At 44.0% G+C, this 21,317-nt stretch overlaps 1 pseudogene; it reads left to right on the forward strand.

Moving 5' to 3' along the window:
• The first annotated feature begins 634 nt into the window (after window positions 1-634).
• LOC136524170 (GDSL esterase/lipase At1g28600-like) lies at window positions 635-8,464 on the forward strand (annotated as a pseudogene).
• Window positions 8,465-21,317: the final 12,853 nt, after the last annotated feature.

Genomic DNA, 21,317 nt, shown 5'->3' on the forward strand with positions numbered 1-21,317 from the left:
TAAGATATTAGCTGCCTTGTTGAGGATCCAAACAAGATCTCAACTAATTTTAGTAGCTATTTCCTCTATTTCAAATTGTAACTTATTTTAGCTTTTTTAATTCATAGTTTCTATTATGTATACAGATATATTATATATCTAAGTGCGTAGCAAACTCTACGTTTTACCATCTAGCTATAACAATTACAATTTAAAATGAAGGGAGAAACTATTATTATATGATTTGTAAACAAGTCATAATACCTTACCTACCACCTAGCTATAAAAATTAACTACTCCGTCCATCCCTGCATAAACCAATTCCTAGAATTATCAACAAGCCTATAGAAAAGAATATGAATTTATAAAATCAAATTAATATAATTAGATACACCATAAAATATATTTCTATAGTATGCTCATTCATTGTCATAAACATTTGTGCCCCTCTATATAAATTTAGTCAATTATAAGAAAAAAGTGACTCATATAATTATATGGATTAGTTTATTCATTTGTTGCCGTGTCGCTGACGCCCGAAGCCCAATTCCAAATGGACGAGTGTTGCGCTTTACCTACTTGATCGATAGACTCCATTCCTTGCCTTTCGGTTTCAGTTTGCATGTCCTCCTAACGTTTACCTACGACAAGAGAACCGCCATCGCGCTTGTTCAGTTTCATTCTTCCGCGGCGTCCGTCTCCAGCGCCGCCGAAACCGACGAGATCAGAAGAAACCATGGCTTCCTCTCTTTCCGGGGGAGGAGGAGGAGGAACACGGCTGCTGTTCCCGATGGTGGTGGTGGCGGCGGCGGCGGCGGCGCTAGTTGGGGCGGCGCCGTCCTCAGCGTGCTACTCGCGCGTGTTCAGCTTCGGCGACTCGTTGGCGGACACTGCCAACTACCGCTTCTTCTACAGGAACGACTCGGATCCCGTGCTCCGGCTCCCCTACGGCGAGACCTTCTTCCACCGCGCCACCGGCCGCTTCACCGATGGCCGCATCGCCCTCAACTTCATCGATACGTACGCCATCAGCCACAATGCCCCCTGCTACTGCTATCCATCCACCAGCCATCGTGGTTCATTCAAAATAAATCTGCAGCTGATGCGCTGGGGCTTCCGTTCGTGCCGCCCTACCTGAGCGGGCAGCGCGCCGAGGACTTCTTGCACGGGGCCAACTTCGCGGTGGATCGCGCCACAGCGCTCGCCCCGGACTTCTTCCGGGACAGGGGTTTTGACGTCGGCGACGTAGTGCACCTCGACATGGAGCTGGAGTGGTTCCGGACTTCCGGGACATGCTCAGCCTCCTCTGCCCCGCCGACCTCTCACTCTCAGGTATGTCACTGTACGTTTCTTGCCGTGAGCATCAGCTGCAGATATTTTTGTAGCGTATGATGAACTCTTGTTTTAGTGGGGATCATAATTCAGAAGCCAGCGGTAACTGGCTAACGTTTCTTTTCTTGCCGTGAGCGTTCGATGAACTGGACCTACGAGGGTATGATCGCCCCAGACATTGTATTAAGAAGAAGATCTTCTCACGCAGGTCCAGAAAATCCGCGAACCCCTACCCCACCCTTACACAGCGGCACCGTCGCCCTGTGAGAACAGAGCCGGTCCTTAGACCTGTGCTTAGGCGTGGGACAGACGAGGGGATTTTTTTAACACCAGCATGAAATTCGCTCCCATGGGGAGTCGAACCTAGAACCTGAGTGCCACCGTGACGCTCTAACCAATTAGACTAGAGGTCGATGAACACAAAACTAGTACGATATATGGACATATTCATATGAGGTACAACTAGTTGTTGATTCAACTGGTATAGATGTGACCTATGCTTAAGAAAATCTCAGTAACCTCACCATCAACCGATCATAGTTCCTCTTTGGTACTAATTCAGAAAACAGAGCCATGTTGATATTGCACAGGTTGCTCGGACATGATGAACCAATCCCTTTTCATAGTTGGAGAAATTGGAGGCAATGACTACAACCTACCCCTTCTGGAAAGAGTTCCATTTGAGAATGTTCTCACTTTCGCTCCAGCTGTTATCGCCAAAATCTCTTCATCTATCACAGTGAGTAGTATTTGTTTTCTATATCCATCGTACATTATCACTAACATTGTACAGATAGTAGTGCAAATGCATCCGATTTTTGCAGGAGTTGATCAGGCTAGGAGCCAAAGACTCTGGTGGTTCCAGGGAATCTCCCGATTGGATGCATCCCAGTGTATCTGTTGGCATTCCAGAGTGACGAGAAAGAAGATTACAAGCCAGGGACAGGTTGCGTTAAATGGCTGAACGAGTTTGCACGGTATCATAACAAGCTTCTCATCGAGGAATTGGAGAAGTTGCGTAAGCTCCATCCTCGCGTGGCCATCATCTATGCTGATTACTATGGAGCCGCTATGGAGGTTTTTGTTTCTCCGCAACAATACGGTGAGTTCAAATATATCTCTTTTACTTTTTTGACAAAAAACATAGTACAGGCCTCTAAAATAATTTTTGACCGTCTCCACAGATGTTTCAAAAATAATTCACCTCACAACATTTCATAGTAGAAAGTGAAATGACCAATTGCATTTAATTTCGGATATAAGATAAAGTAGTCTAAAAGTTTTATCTTATATCTCTGATGCAATCATAGTATATATATGATATCAATAGTATTAGCATCATGCCACTTGCATTGAGCTCTAGGTTAACAGATTAGTTGGTTTCAGTGGATACTGTTTAAAACCTTATTAGAAATTAAGATAAATCATATGTTTCCTAAAATTTTACTTTCATACTTACATTGTGGTTAACATTGTAACGATTGAGGTTCAGGAATCGAATATCCCTTGGTGGCTTGTTGTGGTGGAGGAGGACGCTATGGTGTGTCCCAGGATGTAAGATGTGGACGTGGAGAATACAAATTTGTTGGATTCTATAAGACCTCTAGGTGCATATCTAGCGGGTAAAACATCTTGTTGGTGTACCTTGGTAGCTAGTGCGCCCGCGGCGATGTCGGAGATGAAGTGCAGTGACGGTGACCGACGACGAGGCGAGGTGCAGCGGTCCGGTGGTGGCACTTCCCACCGCTTCATCACTCCCTTGATCGGTAGGGTTAGGGCATTAAGTGGGGATCATGGCGGGTGTAGTGTACCTTAGTCTGCGCCCTGGCCCCCACCTCCCTCTATATAGTGCTGCACGACGGGGGCTCACCAACCTCGATTTGGTTGGTGCCCCCCCCCCCCCCCCCGCAATCAGGGCACTGGATCAAGGCCCAACTCGACCGTTGGGCCGAGTCGGATGAGATCAACATTAACCATCTCTCCATTGATCTCACCTTATACTTAAACTCAACTTTCTTTATCTTTTTTTCATTCCATCATAGATCAGTGCATAGAGCGTGCTTCATCGTCACGGTCAGTTGCCATTAGATTTAACAGCTACAATGCACCTCTCTATTTTAAAACAAATACTCAACTAGGCCCTTAGTATCTAGAAATCATAGTCTTTCCCGTAAACCCATGTCGACTGTGTGTTCTCTGAACGCACTGGGTGGTAAGCCTTTGGTAAGCGGATCCACAAGTACTTACTTGGTACTTATGTGCTCAATGCTTTCAAAATGATTCTGTATTTTCTCCTTTACAACATATAACTTAGTGTCAATGTGTTTGGTAGCACACTTGACCTGTTGTCTTAGGAGTGAACTAACTTTAAATTGTTATTGTTGTTGACTACCATTGTTAAATCTAGGTACAAATTCCCTTAACCTCCTTTTGCCTGTTTCTTAAGCCTCATGTCAAGCTATACTATGGTATGCATCATTGATGACACCGCAACTGTTTTTTGGAGCTTTTCCACAATAATACTTCAACTGCGAGTGTTATCAACTACTGTGGATTTCACTACACATCTCGCTAAGACTTAACATTTGTACCCTCAACTATTTGAGAGTACTTGCCCTTTCTTACTCAGCATGAGGCCTATGATACTTTGCAAAATTACAAGATATTCTCAACTCCATTCCAGTGATCTATATCTAGAGTGGTCTTCTGCCAAAATATCCCGGATACGTAAACTACGTCAGGGTAAGTTCTTACTTGTACTTGTACACTCATCAAGCTTCCAACAACTGAAGCATATGGAACCATTTTTATTTGATCGATCTCATATCGGTTTCTGGAACATTTAAAGTTCTCAAATCTATTACCCTTGACTATAGGAGTAGGCATATGTTTACTCGCATGCATACTTTATTTCTTTAGAATCTTTTCTAAGTATGCCTTTACGATAGTCCTAATACCCCATTTTCTTTTATCTCGGTGAATTTCGATTCCTAGAACCAATGACGTTTCACCAAGATCATTCACATTGAAACTTGAGGACAAAACTTCGTCTTAATGACAGATTAACATCACTACTAGTGAGTAGAATGTCATCTATTCACATGATCTGGAAAATGAATTTTCCATTCTTGAACTTCGCATAAACGCTATTGTCCTTCTCATTTTCTTTAAAACCCAAATTTTCTTATTGTTTTCATCAACTTCAAATACTATTGTCTAGAGACTTATTTTTAACCCATAAAAGGATTTCTACAGGCGGCATCCTATACATTCTTTTTCTTCCACGACAAAACCTTTGGGTTGTGCTATGTAAACGTTTTCATATAAATCCCCGTTGAGGAATGTCGTCTTCACATCCATGTGATGTAACTCTAAATCGTAATGTGCCATTAACACCATTATAATTCTAAAAGAATTCTTGCATAAGACTGGAGAGAAAACTCTTATTGTAATCTATTCATTCTCTTTGCGTAAAGCATATTACTACAAGTCGTGCTTTATATCTTTCTACATTCCCTTTGAAGTCATATTTTGTATTATAGACCCATTAACAGCCTACTGTTTTGGCTCTATTAGGAATTACTTCTAAGTCCCAAACATCGTTGGTATTCATCGAATTCATTTCAACTTACATAGCTTCTTGCCATTTAAATAAGTAAACGCTTCTCATGGCTTCTTCAAATGAGGTGGGATCACCCTCCATTTGAATTTCTTTAGTAACATAGACTTCATAGTCATCAGAAAAATTGGTTTACTAATTCTTTGAGACCTTCTGGGGCCTTAGCTACTAGCACTTTCATATGGGGCTATTGTTGCTCTTCATTGCCAAGAGGCAATTGATTCTACAGGCTCCTGTATTACAAGATTCTTGTTTATATTATTCATCTTCTTCGAAGAGCTAACAACATGTGTTGTATTAGTCATACAACATCAACAGGTATTGAGAAACTTGTTGCTCCTGAGTCACTGGAGTGGGTACGCAGTCTCTCTTCTCTTCAAGTCTTAGGTCTCTATATACCATGCTCCCCCAGATCTTTCCATATTTTCTAAAGATAGTGTATCTTCAAATATCTTATTTTGGGTTTAATTTGTTAAAACCTCATATGGCACTTTAAGCATCACCTTAACATCTTTGAGGCTGACTACGCTATCTTCCTGTCGGAACTTAAAACGTCCAGAAATTTAGCTATTTCTCTGCTTAGGGGTATCGTTGTTGTGACCATTGTACTCCTCCGACGGTCGTATACATCTTAGTTAATCTTTATCTCACTCTTAATGAAGAGTATCTTTCTTAATTAATCTTTATATCACTCTTAATAAAGAGTATTTTTTTTAATTAATCTTTATATCACTCTTAATATTCTTCCCTCGAAATATGGCATGAACTTTATTGCCATAATTTTGAGAACCATTAAGAAAACCCGTGAATGAGGAGACATATATAACTTACTTCATTCACATGATTATGTCATGTGAACATAGTTATTTCTTGATTCGTATAGGAGTACACTTTCCTTATTTCACTTCGAGAACTCAACGAGGTCTTTCATTAGCAGTGCTTTTACAAGTCACACTTGCATCTTTTCTTATCTTTTAGTTAGTATTGACCATGACGATGCATTTCTATTGTGCCAAGGTCAATACTAGGACAACATAAGAGCTATCCAAACTTCTCTCGCTATGCGGGATACAAAACATGTGAATCATCACAAAACTTCTCCCGCCATGCAGGATTGACTAGCATAAGTACTATGCCAAAATTTCTCCCATGTGGGATACATCTATACGAAAACTTAGTCATGACGACTAAAACATTCACTTATACTTTATTTTCTAATTAAATCTTTCTGTTGGTTCCAATTTAATCAGAAAATTGGTAAATTAACAAAAAACTGTCCTGAACTGACTTGACTCAAGCCTTTCCATTCACATACCCCAGCATTGCAGCCCATTGGCATACAGCCGAGTGATCTCGTCGGTTAAAAAATAAAACAAACAATATGCTTCTACATCAATTCTACATCACCATTGGACAAAAAATAGAATTAATGCATAAAACTCATAAACTAACTTGAAATCCATATAACTACTCTTCAAAATTAAATTCTTTTATTGGTTCGAATTTAATTAGAAGATAATCAACATCATTACAGTGAAAACTTGATAATAAAATACTTTCTATTAGTTCAGGAGCAGTTCTCGGTCCTTATCTACTCTATGAAAAATTGATCATATTGGTGCAAAAAAATTTCAGATATTTAAACCTCAAACTTGAACTCATTATAATATTGTTATCATCAACGTTGGTCAGAAAATAACAATATTATAATCTAACATAAACAAATCGGACTACTCCTCTAATTTAAATTTTTCCATTGGTTCCAATTTAATTAGAGGATAAATATAATCATAATTTACTAAATATAACTGCTCTTCAAATTAAATTCTCCCGTTGGTTCGAATTTAATTAGAAGATAATCAACATTAAACTTTGCAGCGAAAACATAAAAAATATAATTTATCTACTTTTTAGAAGTATTTTACTATACTCATCTACTCTCTGAAAAAAATATCCAGTTGGTCCAAAATTTTAACAGAGATTTAAACATCAAAACTTAACATCACTTCTAAAAATAATAAAACCAAAAATAAAACCGACGCTGTGCGTTTTGGCCAGAAAAGCCCAGCGGTCAAAATCGGCCTGTGACCTGCCTCGCGCGCTGCTCGTGCCTCGTCCAGACTGCAACCTGGGCCTGGGCCGGCAAAGTTCCTACCTGCCTGGGCTGTTTTCGGTCCACTAAGCGGTGACCATCAGATCTCATCCGACGACTACATGCATAGATCGGCCAAACAAAAACGGCGCGCCACACAGCTCCCCGAACCCTAACTCCATTTCTTTCCCTACGCTGTGGTAGCCGGCTCTCTCTCCCTTCCTCTATCTTTGCCGCAGAGGTGACAATAGCGCCGACAACGGTGGCCGTCGACGTCGGTGAGGAAAAGCCTCGTCGAAGGAGATCCGGCTACCCCTCCTCTACTTCTTTCTGTGCCGAGACGGAAAACCGACGGCGGCCGCCCATGACGGCCGGAGGAATGGAGTGGTGGCGCCGTCGCGGGGCCCCGTGCTCGCCCGAGGCTGAGCGCGCCGCCGTCGAGCGGCCTTACGACGTTGCCCTTGACCCTCGAGCCTGAGATAGAGGCTCCGTGATGGCGTGGCCTCCCCGGATGGCGCCTAGGAGCTGCTTCCCACGTGACGTCGGCGGTGGTGACGGCGACATGTAAGCCCCTGGTAGGCCCTTGTGCCCTCAGTCTCTCGTTCATTAGATTAGGGTTGGGCTTAGGGTTCTGGGTTGGGGTTAGGGTTTTGTCCGAATTGAATCGAATCATCTCCTTCTTTCTTTCTCTTACTCCACGTGCCGACAGCGGCTTGGGGTGGCTTCCTTCCCGCATGCCATCGAAGCGGCGGCTCGGTCTTCTTCCCACGCGACGGCGGTCTTCTTCCTTAGAGTTAGTATTTCGGTTCTAATTCTGTTTCACTTTTCTACCCCGATCTACGATCTACACACTAGGATAACCTAGCTCTTGTACCATTGTTTGATTCTATAAGACCTCTAGGTGCAGATCTAACGGGTAAAATATCTTGTTGGTGTACCTTGGTAGCTAGTGCGCCCGCGGCTTTGTCGACGATGAAGTGCAGTGACGGTGACCGACGACGAGGCGAGGTGCAGCGGTCTGGTGGTGAAACTTCTCGCCGCTTCAACACTCCCTTGATCGGTAGGGTTAGGGCAGTAAGTGGGGATCATGGCGGCTGTAGTGTACCTTATTCTGCGCCCTAGCCCCCACCTCCCTCTATATAGTGCTGCGCGACGGGGGTCCACCAACCTCGATTTGGTTGGATGCCCCTGATCAGAGCACTGGATCAAGGCCCGACTCGACCGTGGGGCCGAGTCAGATGAGATCAACATTAACAAAATTATGTCATAACCCAGAAACGCATGGATCATGGGATGGTCTGCATCCTTCAGAAACTGTATACAAGGCGATTGCGATGAGCCTTCTACGAGGCTCTCATACACAACCACCGATTGCTACCACCGCCAGTTCATGCACACAACTAAGTGAGACTGGAATATCTGTTGAAGACAAGTCCTTTTGAGACTATAAGGCCTGTTCGCTGGTTGGTTTCTGGGCTGATTTGGACTGGCTGGTGCTGGTTTGTTGTGAGAGAAAAACACTGTTGGCTGGTTGGTTTGGGCTGGCTGAAACCAACAAGCGAACAGGCTAAAATCAAATGTTTGTCTCCTCACCGATAAAAGGGTGTAGGGAGTGTGTCACTTCTCTGAAAGTAATTTCACACGCACGCGCGGGGATCCTAAAATTGATAATTTTCCTTGAATGCCACTCTTTCAAATTTATAATCCTTGGTTGTCACTTTCATCAAATTCATGCGTACCTTGCTTTAGCTGGATTCATTATGGTATAGCCTATCCATCCTGATTCAAGTCCTTGACTTGACATAGGTGTCCATATTTTTCTAGATTTATTCTAAGATTTAATAGCGTTGTTCTTCCAATGGTAGACACTGTAATCATTGACAATAAGGCGGTTTAGTCTCAGGGCATCTTTAGTGCAGATTCTCTGGGCTCCGGCTCCCAACTGCTATTTTCACTGTTGAGAGGTGGGAGCCGGAGCCAGAAGAATCTATACCAAAGAGGCCATCGGTCTTTCAGTGGTAGGGTGCAGCCTCGCAGAGATGAAATTGGGCGTTTGCTCCCCTTGCCACTGACAAAAGAAGAGTGAACAAGTTCACAAATCCCTGAGGCTATCTAGGCTGTGTTTAGTTCGCGAAATGAAAATTTTTGGATATCATATCGGATGTTTCGGGGATGTCGGAAGGGATTTTCGGATACTAATAAAAAAACTAATTACATAACTCGCCTGAAAACTGCTAGACGAATTTATTAAGCCTAATCAAGCCATCATTAGCGCATGGTAGTACTGTAGCACTTATGGCTAATCATGGACTAATTAGTCTTAAAACATTCGTCTCGCGATTTCCAATCAAACTAAGCAATTAGTTTTTTTTCATCTATATTTAATACTTCATGCATGTGCCGCAGGATTCCATGTGATAGTTTAGAGTGAAAATTTTTGAGAACTAAACCAGGTCTGACTGCAACAAGGAAAGACGGGGATCGTGATTTGCACAGAGAGGATAAAAGACAGGACTGGTGCAGTAGGGCATAGCCGCATAGCACTCTAGGTCTCTAGCTATGACTGACGGCAGGGAAGGAGAAAAAGGCAGGCGATGGAGAGTCGTGCCTGCCTGCCTGCCAGCCATTGGCAATAGCTACAGTATCATCTTTTAGAATTATCTCCCTACCCCAAAATCCGATTCACCCTCCGACTGGTAAGGTGCGTGATTGTTGTATGCATATAGCTGAGTGTGTATGTGCATATATATAAGTATCTGCACATCTAGTGTGATTCGCAAAAGAAATCCTACTAACTAGATGAGTGCTAGCTTAGAATATCCTACTAACTAGTGCTAGCTTAGTCTCTCAGTCTTTGCGATGCTCATAGAGTCGGTGTGTGTCAGTAGAGATGAGTGTATGTGTGCGATATGCATATGTGAAGTGATTCCCACAAATAAAGCCCTATGTAATTAGATATATGTTCTCGTGTGTGTTTCGAGCGCCAAAATTGCCCCTCCAACAATAACAAACTAGGCCCACAACCACTATCATGCATCTTACTTCCTCTATCCTAAAATAAATCCATATCTTGTATTTCTAAAAGTCAACTAATTTTCAAATTTAAGTAGATTTGTAGAAAGATAATATCAATATTTATATCTCTAAATAGATTTGCTATAAAAATGTATATTGCGATTGATTTAATAATACTTATTATTTAGTATAATGTCACAAAAATATAATGGTTTTTATATATTTGATTAAACTTGAGGTTGGTTAGTTCGTTGAAATACGATATATGTATTTATTTTAGCACAGAGAAAATATAGAGCTGCGCCCTTGTGCCATTGTCCATTTACGGATCGGTCGGACAAAACTACAATTCAACTGCTTTTTAACACACACATACACACCACTCATGTGTGTGTAGACGTAATTCACAAAAAAAAAATGTGTGTGTAGACGTGTGGTGTACTGGTGTAGGCAAGCGCAGGCGCTGGCCTACCTTTTTTGTTTGTTTGTTTGTTTGAGGGGAGCTAGGCTGGCCTACCATGTAGCTATGTAGGCGAGATGCGCCGGCCAGCCCAGCTTCATGTTGGGGAGCACCATTGCACCAATAGTGTCCAGTGAGACTTCACTTGAGTATTGCCCCCGCAAGCCATTGCGACAGAGCCACAGAGCTGTGTGCTGGGTTTGGACGATTGGAGAAGAAGCAAAATTGGTGGCTTGGTGGCCTGAAACATATGCGTAGGCCCACGGGCCCAATACAGCAGGAGCTCACGGCCCGCCCGTTCAGTAATACTGCTGCTATTCTAAAAAAAAAGATAAGGCTACTTAGCGGGCATCCATCCCGCGTCGGACGCAGCTAGCTGGGCCTGCCACCGGCTCACATACAGAGTTCCTCAACGAATAAAATAGAGCAACATCGTTCCACATTTCGCATCGCTGCTGCGAGCTCCTCCACCGCACACCGCTTCTCCACCGTTGTGGCCGCGACCCTCTCTCCCTACTCCATGGCGGCCGCTCCCCTCCACTCCATGGGGCTCGAGCAAGCCTCCTCCCCTCCCCTCCATGGATCCAGCCACCTGTCCTCCACGTGCATCTTCCTTCAAGTCTGGCGGTCTCCATGGCATTCCCTCCCCCCACTCCATGGCGGCGGTGGTGGCTCCAACGAGGTAGGTCGTTTCTCCTCTAGGTCAGAGCCCCCTCCTCCTCCTCATCTGGATCTGAATTTGAGCCCTCCTCCTCCTCTGGATCTGAGAGACGCGGCGGTGGCTAGGGTTCCGCGCGAGCTCGAAGGTGATGGGCCATGAGCTGGAGCAGCCTGCACCTCGAACCCATCCCTTGTTGTTTTTGTACGTCCTTTTTGCTGTTTCTTCGTGTTGCAATGGTTTTTTTGGTTGTTGCAACAGATGATTTTCGAATGTTGCAATAGGTGATTCATGTGTTGTAGAAAGGGAGTTCTAATGTTAGGATTATTGCAATAGGGGATTTTAATTGTTGGAATTACCTTTTCAAATGTTGCAGCACCGAAAGGTGATTTGAAGATGTTTTCATTTCTATGTTTCATGGTTGATTTTGCGATGCTGTAGTTTTGCTGTTTGAGATGTTGCAGTACATAATTTTCGATGTTGCAGTACATTTTTTCGATGTTGCACTATATAGTTTTGCGATGTTGCAGTATTTATATTCCGATGTTGCACTACATAGTTTTCCCATAATTTGCGATGTTGCGCTCGAAGTGTTTCGTGTTCTTGGGACAGGGCGCGGTGGGGAACGGGGCACGGGGCACGGTGGATGAATGGGGCGCGGTGGGGAACGGGGGCGCGGTGGAGGGAACGGGGGACAGGGGCACGGTGGGGAACGGAGATAGGAGCGTGGTGGGGGATAGGGTGCTATCTGGGACCAACGTCCGGACGCCGTAAGGGGGACGGACGTCCAGGTGCTAGGTATACCAAAAAAAAATGTTAATACTGCTGCTCCAGCTGAAGTTGAAGTCAAGACACAAACACAATCACTCCTGCAGTCCTGCTCCAGCTGAGCACATGGACAAGCAGCGGTCCAATTCAGCTCTGTCGTTGCTGGGCTGAGCAGGGCCTGTCCCTGTCGCGCATTCCAGCATCCAAGAACGACGAAGTGCTCCCTAATGCAATGCAACGTCTTGGGATGCTGGAGACAACGCACCAGTGACGACGTCCACGAACAGGGCTTGGCGATGAGATCTACTACCTCACTGACCTCAATCCCAGTCATTGTAGGGTGATCACTGATCAAGGAGTTTTTCCCATTGGACGAAACTGCACCAGCTACTAGAAACCTATGCTTCGACAGGGTGGGAGCGTCGAAGTTGATGGGTTACCCCAGAAGATGTTAGTATAAAGTAGAATCAGTAAACATGCATACAACTCTACTCTTATGATCCGGCATTGTTGTTCCATGTAACCATGTTGCTTTACTTTTGGCTTTCTAATTAACCAGTTGATAAAATTGGCAACAAAGTACTGTTTGAGGTACAAGATTTTAAACCGACTGTTGTAGATTATCTTTGACGTAAATGAAAAAGGTTATTCAGTGTTGACAACCAAAATTGTCCATTTTTTGAAGTTGTCAAAATATAAATGGACCTCACCATTGCGTTCCTCTCATTGAGATGATCAAATATATATATATGAAACGTCCAATTCGAAGTCCAGATGAAGGGGTTATGCTTTCGGAAAAATGGTCCAGATGAAGGTACCCATGGCAGTAGACATGGGCAGCGCCACCAGGGTAGGTCCAGCCCATAAGGAGAAGGCGTGTGATGCAAGACACCGATCGGCATGCATCACACAGTTTCAGAAAAGAATCTTGAAGATAGAGAATGATCTGTTTGGATATGATAGATATTGTATTCCTTGTAAATACTTACCATATAGCCGAATAGATCTAGACCTAACCGACTTGTAACCCTGCCCTCCAGACTATATAAGGCGGGCAGAGACCCCCCTCGAATTCATCTCATATACAATACAATCCAACAAAGACACATGACGTAGGGTATTACATCGATCAGACGGCCCAAACTTGTCTAAATCGTTGTCTCTGAGCCTTGTGTCACCATCCGGTTCCTATTACGCGCATCTCCACCAATCATCTACTACCATGGGTATACCCCTCGGTAGACTGCCGATCAGATTTCGTCGACAGTGGTGCACCAGGTAGGGGTGTGCGTGCTGATTCCATGGCCAAGCAGATGGTCACTTTCCTGAGCTCCATGACCTTTCTAGATCTTCACGGTCAGATCCATGACTTGGGTCATCGGCCCCGACGGCAGCGGGGAAATCATAGAGGCGGTGTAGGATCACCCTGCGCCGATCATGCCAACATCTACAATAACATCTCCGATCCCGATGCCTCGCCGCTGGGTTAAGAGATCTATCAACAATGACGATCTGATCGAAGCTATTGATTGGGTCACGGACCGCTTAGCGGAATGTCAGCTCCTCGTGGATTCGGTCTTAGATCAATCTAGAGCAAGCGAGGAACCTCCTGCACTCCAAGGTCACCATGCCATTAATGCCGAGCGCCCCGCTCGTGCACGTCGTCCGAGATGGCAAGATGAAGATTTGGTGATCATGGCAACTCCGGAAGGGCATACCGTTCAACGCCGACCACTCCCTGCCCCAACTGAGAGCATGTCGAGGCCTTATCCTTTTGGGCTAGTGGGTGCAGATCTGATCTGTCAGGACATCGTGCATCATCTTTTCGCTGACCACGCCGAGCACAGCCGCGTCGACGACCTCTATTAGATCGACTTCCTTGAGGCCGACCAGCCTGCGCCAATGATAAATATGGTGCAAATCCGAACAGATCTTTCAGATGACACGCAACATACAATCCTGGAGGAAAGCCCTGAGCCATACTTCGAGGGCTCTACCAGCACCTGCCCACCTTTCCCTCTAGGCTTTGGGAGAGAGCTCTTCATGGTTAGCCATGATAGCGTTGCTATTGATGGAGAGACCAGTGTCTAGCATCGTGAACATGAAACTAGGAACGTCGATCGCCAACGGCATCACAATGAAGAAGCAGAAGACGCCATCCAAGCTACCGGAGGTGACCCGCCACCTCTCGCTCGTAATCTCCAACAGGAGTTCATCATGGTGGACAACCAGCAAGTGGAGGAGATGCTGAGCGCCAATCTGGCTATGGCTATCCATGAGTTGGCTCAACTCCCACCAACGCCAGAGGTACTAAAGATTCTAGCACTGCTTAAAGCAGCTCAGGTCCAAGTCAACGACATCTAGAACCCAACTCTGTCTTATTCGACAGCGACTGCACGTAGTCGTAACCCCCGTAGTTTTCATCGTGATGGGGAGAGTCGTTACCATAGCGGCTAGATCGTCCAAGGGGGGTTCAGGGGTAATGTCGCCATCAATCCTGGATCACAAGGACTGCGAAATCAGCATGGCCTATGAGCTCGTAACGCCAACCAGAAGGTTAATCAACCCCTGTGCGGTGATGCCTATGACCGCATCAACGCCAATCTCGATGATCACAATCGCATCGAGAACAGTCATGCCTAGTGACATCAGGCAGAACTCCAATGCCGACAGCAGTACGACGACCAACACGGAGACCCCATTGGCCTCCGACCACTCCCTGCTATCGAGCCAATGGGACCTCGCCCCTTCACAGCAAGGCTGCAAGCTATATAGTGGCCTACAGGTTTCAAGATCTTTGGGGCCGATCCCTACGATGGCAATGCTAATCCCGAGCAGTGGATGCAGCTCTACGAGATCACCATACGTGCCACCGGGGGAAACAATGATGTAATGGCAAATTATTTGCCTGTCATGCTCTCCTAATCTACCAACAATTGGCTTATGGGCCTAAGGGAGGATTGCATTGAATCTTGGGATGATCTCAAGAAAATCTTCGTTGAGAATTACATGGCAACGTGCCAACAGCTTGGTACAAAATATGATCTGGAGAAACTCCATTAGACCTCTGGGGAACCTCTATGAAGCTACATCAGGCGCTTCTCCGAAACAAGGAACACCATCCCCAACATCGGGGACACCGAGGCCATCTTCACTTTCACCAGAGGACTCCATCATCATCAGGAGCTGCGCTCCAAACTTTATCGCAAGAGGCCTCAGACCATCGGCGAACTACTCAAGGTTGCAAATTCATACGCAGATTTCGAAGAAGCTGATCGACAGTTCAAGGATGATGTTGCTCGTGCTTCCCACTCGCATCACACCCACGTCGTGATGATGATCGCCGCGAAGAACGACGTTATGTAGATCATGACAGGCATTATGACGATCACGAACGCCGACATAATGATCGGCCAGAGGGATCAAGGACTGCATAGCCACGTCGCCACCGACCAAAAAACTTCATCAACAATGTAGAGCAGCCACGCGTTAAGCGCAATTTTAATGCTACCTATGAAAAGCTCCTTGATGGTCCATGCCCAATTCACAAGAACAGCAAGCACACCATGCGGCAATGCTATGGCATGGCCAAAGCTTTCCGCGATGAACAGCAGAAATGACAGACACACAAGGACGACGAGTCTGATGATGGCAAGGAGGAGGAACATCCTAAGGATGCACGACTTGCTTTCCAAGATGTCGACAAGACGATCGCCACAATCTTCGGAGGATGCGCTGCCTCCGAGAGCAAATGCTAGCAGAAGCTCACCGCTCGGTAGGTCATGTCGGTCACCAAGTATGACATGGTCACCAATCCCAAATATCTAGACTGGTCGGAGCATCCTATCATATTCAGTAGGGCTGTCCAGTGGGTAGATATCCCCACCCTAGGCATTTCCCACTCGCGCTAGATCCAACCATCCACAATGTGCGGTTCAAGAAGGTCCTCATTGATGGTGGGAGTGCCCTCAATGTCCTCTTTGCCTGAGCCCTAACTGAGTTAGGACTCACGAAGGATGATCTCGTTCCTGTTGATTCTCCATTCTAGGGTATTGTACCTGGTAGAGCGTCCCAACCTTTGGTGCAGATCACCTTGCCAGTCTAGTTTGGTAGCATCCACCAGTTCCATACTGAGTACGTGCATATCACCTTGCCAGTCCTCACCCTACGCGTCAACATCTCCACCACCTACAAATGTGAAAGAGAAGGACTCACCATCGCCAAAGCGATGGACCTCTCGGCCAGAATGGAGGCTTGCATCGCCGACTCTAAGAAGGTCCATACATATAAAAGCTATGACCCGACTAGTGTCATATAGGCTCTGCGATCAAGACGGCATCGACACCCCTAATTCATGGTGCATTGAACACCTTAGGTGTTTCTATCCTTGAGACGTTCTACTAAAGATATGTACCTTTTTATGTATATATGCATTTCAATAATGATTCTATCCGTGATGTCAACAGCAGCGGCGGCCCTATGCTTTCTCCATTTGTTTTCCATATTTTTTCTCAAATTACTTATTTCTCCATGCTAAACATCTTTAAGATGACATATACTATCGCCATTCAAATCAGACTGCGCCCTTGCCTCAGCCGAACACGCTCAAGGTCTTCACCTCCCCACATGAATTGACTCTGCCAGGCTCCGATTACGCCCATTTGCCTATGACTCTGTGTAGCCCTCGAGCCACCGAGCTACCGTGCCGTCGTGCTGCCGTGCCGCCGAGCCACTCAAGCCATCGTGCCACCATGCTATAATGCCGTCGTGCCACCGAGCCGCTCGAGCCGTCGTGCTGCCATGCTGCCATGCCGCCGTGCCATCAAGCCGCTTGAGCCATCGTGCCGCCGAGCCGCTGTGTCGCCGAGCCACCAAGCGAGCTGCTAAGCGAGCCGCTTGAGTCGTAAGCACTCTCCATGCTCTCCAAATGTCTCCATGTTCTTCAATTTCTTCATGTTCTCCATGTTTGTCATGGTATAGTGCTAAGCACTCTTCATGTTCTCTAAATTTCCTCATGTTCTCCAAATTTCGCCATGTTCTTCAATGTTCGCCATGGTATAGTGCTAAGCACTCTATATTTCGCCACGGTCTCCATATTTTGTCACGGTCTCCAAATTTCACTATGGTCTCCAAATTTCTCCACAGTCTCCAATTTTCGCCACGGTCTCCAAGTTTCGTCATGGTTCTCCATTTTCGCTATGTTCTCTATTTTCGCCATGGTTCTCCAATGCTCTCTGTGCTCTCCAATTTTTCTCCATTTTTAAGTGCTCAGCACTCTCTAAATTTTAAGGATTTTATTCTTTTTACAAATATGAACAAACTCCAAATAAACATAAATTGTTCTGCAGGATATAAAATTCACCGATATATTGCTCCTGATATATTTTATTTTTAAATCATGTACTACCCGTCCTATATATTTGTATTGTAGGATCATCGTCTGGGTGGCCGCACCATCTGGCCTTCGGATTTCTCCACCGATCAACTGGTCGAACCACTGGGTTCATGATTTCGTCGCCGACTAGTTGGTCGGACCGTTCGACATTCACTTCTACTCGGCGCTCACTTCGCTGCCGACTAGTTGGTTGGGATGCTCGGTACTTGATTCTTCGCCAACCAGCTGGTCGGATTGTCTGTCGTTTCATCGTCAGTTACACTGGGGGCTCGCTAGCTACGTTGGGACTTCATCTGCCAATTCGCTTGTTGGCTTACTATGTTTTGCCGACGCTGCATGTTATGTGTGATATCAAGGTTTTCCATGCTGTCTAGATCAGGGAGCTGATCTTGGGTGGCACATCAAAGGCTTCGATAAGTATATCTATCATAACAGTCTAGTGCTAAGCACTTTTCGTTTTCTTCATGTTTTACTACTCGATATTATCAAGTTTTACTCCAGATGTCCAATGCTAAGTGTGGGGACTTCGTCCTTTACACTTAATTCTTTGATCCTGCTATAAGATATTTTCTATCTTACAACAGGCTTGAAGACTAAGTGTGTACACTTCACCTTGCGGTGAATATACTGTTTTTTCTTCTTACTGATTCTTCAGCTAAGCTGGGGACTAGCTGTGTGCACGGCTAAGTTAGGAATTGGTTGTTCTGATTAAAGTCATCGTTGAAATTCTTTGATCTTCACACCAGGTGTTTTCTTCACCTACTATCAGGATCGGGGACTACAATGTATACATTGCACCTAACAGTGTGTAACACCCCTAGTGTTACAAGCTTGTTTAGCACCGCGATTTAGGCCTAAGAAAAATTTTCAAAATGAGTTTCTCAGATTTTTGATTTAAAACATATTTGAAAAGTGAATTTTATAGAGTGACAATAATATAGAACGTGTGTTTGGGATTTTAATAAAAATTAAAATACAAATTTTGTAGAAAACAATGCAACTTTTGTTTTAGCAACATAATACGGTTAGCCAGTGTTTCTTAACCTAGCTCGAAGATTTAGAAAACTTTCAAGTTAAAAACGGTTTGACGACACCAAGTTCATGAATTTATTTTGTGAAATCTAATTTATAAGTAGTGGCATGTTTTAGCTTTGGTTGATAGTCCGACGCACCTTCTTAAGTGTAGTTTAGATGATTGAACCCAAAATGAGTTAGATGGGTTTTTGCACGTGCTTTAAATTTCGTGCACGAGCTCGTCCTCGGCAGTTTGGCCTATGGGCGCCGTCACCACGCGCGGTCTCGGCATCGTCGTGCCGGGCTCGCCCGCATGGGCTGGCCGATGCCAACCAGGCTGCTGGGCCAGTTTAGTGGCCGCCAGCCCTTTCCATTTCTGAAATGCTTTTCTAAAATAGGTTTCTAGTTTAACTTATAAAATCAATATAAAATGGTATAGAAATCCAAAAATTGTGAAACAAGTTTTGTTGAGTTTCTAAAATTATGATCTACCTGTTAATATATTTTGTTCACATAGTTTGATAATATTCTTGGAAGCTATATAATTAAATTAAGGTACTTAATATTGTAAAAATATAAACTTGTAGGAATTGTTGTGATAAATTAGTAATAGTGTTGGATCTGAAATTTTTACAGTAAGCTCTTAGCAATATTAGGTACTCACTGTAATTTTTGTAGCTCCAGAATAATTAGTTGCTAGATAGATGATGATGCCCTATTTCGAATAAAGAAACAACTTGAGTTTATATAACTAAAATAATTATTGAGAAATAACGTCTTTTTCGACAACATGGATATGTAGCCTAAGTACGGTCATCGTTAGAGCTATCTTGTTAGCTTGTGAGGCGCGATCGGATTTCTAAGCGTTTCGACTGTCATTGGTTATTTACATCTATGCATTTGCATCAATGCATATCATATAGGTATGATGATGGATCAACGGATCAATTGAAGGATGAATGGGAACCCAAAGATGGTGTAATGGTATTCTCTTTAGAAGATGATGCAATGGGTTCTCTATTCAGTTGATGGTGGATGATCTAAAGATACAGATACTAACTTTTAGTTATATTTTACTCAAGTAAGCCCTGGTGCATAACCCATACTTTTTTGTAGTTTAAATTATATTTGTGCATTAAGTTTTAAGGAGTTGAATGAAACCCACTTGCATATATATATATACACATATATATATATATATATCTTTATTCTATGAGTCTTACTAGTATGACATGATCATGTAGATTGCAATGCTACAGGACTTCGGTAGAAGTCGAGTGATGGCTGTCGCTCGTGAGAGATAGGAAATATATTATTAGATGATTATCACTTGGAATAAATATAAATGGTGGAAAGGAAAAATTATGATCGGACAGGGATATAGTTTGGGTATTGATGGGTGTAAGAGGTTGTGTCGCCATGGACACGAGGCATGGCTTGGTTACACTGTTTTCCCTGTCTGTATCGGTTAAGGACCGGCCGTTGCATAAGGCTCTAGGCAAGTCACAGACTTATTATCCTGAACACATACTTGGGTATAGGTGCTTGGAAGACTTGTTGCTCTCTTGTCGTGGATCCAACTCTTTCCGGACCGACTGTCTTGGTGGTTTTTGGGTTAGGAGGTCCTTGCATCGCACTGAGTCCAAAACTCAGGGGCGGAGGCTTGGAGTCCCAGTTTAAACGGGGACCTAGACATCTAGGACAGGAGGATGATGGGTTGGTCCTGCTTGTGCCTTGGATACAAGCAGGACATGTGTTTTTAGGGTACCCAGCTGGGGCATTGATTCGTGAATCGCCGGGCGATCCGGTACGGCTTGTCTACGGTTTAGCATCGTAGTAAGAACTGAAAAATAAAAGATGGAAGATGGAAAAAGAAAATCGGATTGCTTACCACATGCTTGAAAGTAGCACATGTGCTTACATAGAATGGTTAGTTAATGAACTAATGCACTACTAATAAAAATTGAATATAAGGACACACTTATAGTATATCCTTGGAGTCTTTTTCTTTCCTCCTGTAGGGTAAGTTTTGCTGAGTATAATTGAGTACTCAGGGTTTTATTCCTCCTTTTGCAGGTGACAGGTGGATTCTAGAGCTGACCCTTGTGTGTGGATTCCTCCTGGTGGGCTCAGAGATGATTTCCTTTACACTGCAATCGTAGTTTTTAATTATAACTCTCACCAAATATTTTATAAAGGAAAGTTTTATAATCTGTTGTCATAGTTTATTTATCAATGCTTCATCATACCATGAATAGATAATTATTTTCGCTGTAATTCTGATCACACGTTTATATTCCGTTGTTAATTAAATTATTCATAACTCTGATAATATGATTACATTCCGCTGTTATAATAATAAATATTATACTCTGATGTTGTATTAAAAGTGATGTAAGAAATGGTTAATAATGATGCAAACTTTATTCTCTTATTTGTGATCCTGATGGAAAAATGTGGATTTTTGGGTTCTCTCCTGGGGTGTGCCCGACGGAATTGAGTAACTTGGTGTTCTCCCTTGGGTGCTTAGTGTCTAATGGAAGACGGCACTCCTGAGAGGCGTTAGATTAGGCAGTTCTGCCACACGATGCTGGTATCAAATTTAATGGTTGGCTAAGTTCTCATTTTTTTTCCTTTTCAGTCGTTGATATTCTTTGATCCTAACACCAGGGGCATTCTTCACCTACTGTCAGACTCAAAGACTATAATGTATATATTGCACCTTGCGGTGTATATATTAGTACTAATACCCTCTTTGCCTAAGTCATGAATGATGATCATCTGACTTCGCCAACGAAGCCTAAGTGTGTACACTTCACCTAAGGCAGAGAATTTTTAAATTTTAAACTTGAGCTACTTACATCCCTCTGGCAAGCCTTACTTGGCTAAAGTCCGAGATCAGGTCACCTGATAAATTGGCTAGCTTTAATTTCTACCGATCGGATCACTAGTTAAACTGATCGGATTTCTAGTTAAACTGGTCGA

This window comes from Miscanthus floridulus, chromosome 18, assembly GCF_019320115.1.
Source record: "Miscanthus floridulus cultivar M001 chromosome 18, ASM1932011v1, whole genome shotgun sequence".
NCBI lineage: Eukaryota > Viridiplantae > Streptophyta > Magnoliopsida > Poales > Poaceae > Miscanthus > Miscanthus floridulus.